Consider the following 3106-nt stretch of genomic DNA (forward strand, 5'->3'; position numbering starts at 1 on the left):
ATGTCCAGATGTTTAAATAAATACATTTTAGGGGTTAAGTATCTAGATTCTTGAATTTGAAGTAAATTTGATACCTTTCCTGATATGTAACGGGTGGATAGAAATTATTAAAATATCTAAATTTAGGAATATTTTAGGAAACTATTATTTACTTTGTGATTCACTTTTAAAGGAATGTTTATTTATTTATTTATTTTTTTAAAATTTTTTAGAGGAAACAAAACTATTTAAATTTTATTTTTAAAGTCTAATTTTAATCCAGACCAAACAAACAAGCCAAAAAGTGAGAAAGCTAATTGAATTAGCAGACACAGATGTACCAAATGTAAAACAGTGGGTTATTAACAGAACTATTTACATGCATATTTACAAGCAATCTTTTTGTACATAAGTTTTAGTTAGTTGGAAAAAGATTTTTGACATAGGTAAAAATATTACTAAGGTAGGGCTGAGGTGGTACCACATTACAGTAAAAGTATTAGAAAAGTGGTTCAAGGTTTATCGATTATAAAGCAGATGAAAACTTGAGTGACAAAGACCTAGTAAAATTCTCTAGTAAAAAAGTCAATGCAACTTATGCTATAAAACAAAAATGAGAAAGCCATATAAATGAAGCAGAATAATATTCTAGGTTTTTAGAGTAATGAGGTTAGGTTAAAAAAAAAATTCTAGAACTGCAACAAATCTTCAGTGAAGATCTTGTTTAGTTGGGAGTTCTTACTTTTTTTTAAAATGCCATTTTAAAAGCCCTTGGTATCAAATAGCATCTGGACATGTAAATCAGTTGTTAATGACATTTCTAAGACTTCAAGTCCTAAAGATATTTGTGATTGTGATTCATATTTGAAACTCAATTCATTGAGACTAAATGTAAAACTAAGTGAAAGCTATAATAATCATATCTAAGAAAGGATGCTACATTTTGCAGTTATATGTATTTCCAGGCAAAGAATTTTTCCCTCAAGAAAAGTAGAATGTAAGGATAAGCTACTAACCAGCTAGCAAAATTTACTTTCAACATTTTTCATTTTTTTCAAAATCGATTTTATTGCAGCCAAAACAGTGGAATTAATAAACTATTATATATATATATATATATATACACATTTTAAGTTATAGGGAATAAAGTTTATTTTGGCAGATAGTGTTAAACAAAATTAAAGTTGCATACATTAGTAACATAACTCAACATCCTTAATTTGGTATAAGTGTGACACATTTTCTTGCTTTCCTGTGTTCTGCTAAATCACCATAACCTGAACTGCTTTATAAAACGGATATGCTGAAATTTAACTTAACTGTTTTCGCTTACGCTCTGATTCCAAACAAAACTTTTCATAAGCTTCTTCTATCTCTGGGTCCATCTCATCATCAATATCATCCAAGTACGGATCACCACCCCCTGATAAATCTGTTCCATTTTCTTCATAATCTGGAAAAAAGTCTTCTCTTTCAAGTAACTCTTGATATTTCTCTTGGTATCAGATGTATAAAATGTTGGCTCATTCATAAAATAATTAGGATCATTTTCAGGTGTTGCTTCCCTGTATGTTGAAACTGCATGGACTCTACCCCAGTTACTTGACCAGAGTTCTACAAGCTTCAAAAGCATCTGTTTTACATCTCTGCTGCAATTTGCATCTAGGACAACATTTTCAATTCTCTGAATAATTTCTTCCATGTCAGTCTTTCCTTTTTCCTTCCAGGCATCTTCTAAAACTGACCCTGTCAACTTCAGTAATTTTACTGCACAGATTAAGTTGTCATCCATAGGATTAGAGAAGAGGGCATTCAGCAACTCCCGAAGACCGGTCTGAAGAATGTCTGCCCTTGTAACCTGTCCATTTGTCCCTTTAATCTCCAGGTTAAGATAGAGTTCTCCCAGAAAGAGTACAAATGCATGGAATCGTTTTCGAGTCACTTCATCCCCTTTTGCAGCTTGATCTTTAACTTCATATTCAGTCCGACATCTTTGAAGTAGCAATTGGCGAAAGTTGCCACTCTGTGGGCTAATTGTCAAATGATGGGACAGGTAGTTACAGAGGCGTGCTCCCATGTAAGAGAAATTGGGGATAGATGTGGCCTGTTGATAGATGAGTTCCATAAGTTCTTGCAAAGCATCATCTGTTGTAACCCAGCCATTCAGGGTCTCTGCAAACTGTCCAATTTCAGTTTCAAAACTGCCAGGCTGTTCTGTAAGATGATTCAAAAAATCCTGAACATATTCTGATAAAGTAGGATAATCCTCACAGCCGTCCTCATAGGATTCTGTATAATTAGAAGAATAACTTGATGGGTAGAATTCAGGGGCGTTTACAGACAGCTTAGACATTAATACAGGAGCTACAACCACCTGGGGTTTAGCCATTGCTGACTCCGAATTCTGCTGTGGGATGTTATCCGGCGAACTAGATGGAGCTCTCAGGGGCCTCGTTTGTTCCCTGCTAGGCCCGGCCTGTGCGATGGCACTTCTCTCTAAAGGAATGTTTAAACAGTTCACTTGAGGTGTTCTCCCTAGAAGACAACAAAACAGAAGAATGTGTATATAGGTATGTACACACATATATATAATATTATATAGATATTTGATATATATATTACTTCATGTGTCTTTGGAGACTTGAAAAATATATTTTCTTAATTCTATTTGATTATTTAAGAATATATATCAATATAAATACTAACTTTTTCAAATTGTGAATTTGATCATTAAATATTCATTAAGATAAATCTATACTTGGGCAAACAAATAGTATGTCTTTCATAACAAAGGCTAACAAATCCATTTCCAAGGCTATGCATCATACTTTGATCAGTCCTGCTACAAATTCTAACATTGGCCATTCATCTTCTGTGAATTACTTTTATAAATACCATCTCTTCCAGGATTTATAAACAGATCATTTAAAACCAAAATAACCCAAGACTCATTCATTCTGTCTTGTACATTATAAACTGCTAAAGATAAATAATCATTCTTGAATGAACTCAGAAAGTAGAATATAAGAAAAAACATGCAGTTTGATTCTATAGGAAAAGATCTTACTTAATAATAACTCTGGGTGTTGGGAAATAATTTGTCAATGTCAGTATATTTAAATCTCGG

General features: G+C 32.8%; 1 pseudogene across 1 annotated transcript; it reads right to left on the reverse strand.

Moving 5' to 3' along the window:
- Positions 1-211: 211 nt before the first annotated feature.
- On the reverse strand, positions 212-2460 carry LOC104982626 (annotated as a pseudogene). The gene has a single exon (XR_824535.1). The product of XR_824535.1 is annotated as a polyadenylate-binding protein-interacting protein 1 pseudogene (transcript).
- Between the last annotated feature and the right edge of the window lie 646 nt (positions 2461-3106).

This window comes from Bison bison, unplaced genomic scaffold (genome assembly GCF_000754665.1).
Source record: "Bison bison bison isolate TAMUID 2011002044 unplaced genomic scaffold, Bison_UMD1.0 scf7180017864535, whole genome shotgun sequence".
Taxonomy (NCBI): domain Eukaryota; kingdom Metazoa; phylum Chordata; class Mammalia; order Artiodactyla; family Bovidae; genus Bison; species Bison bison.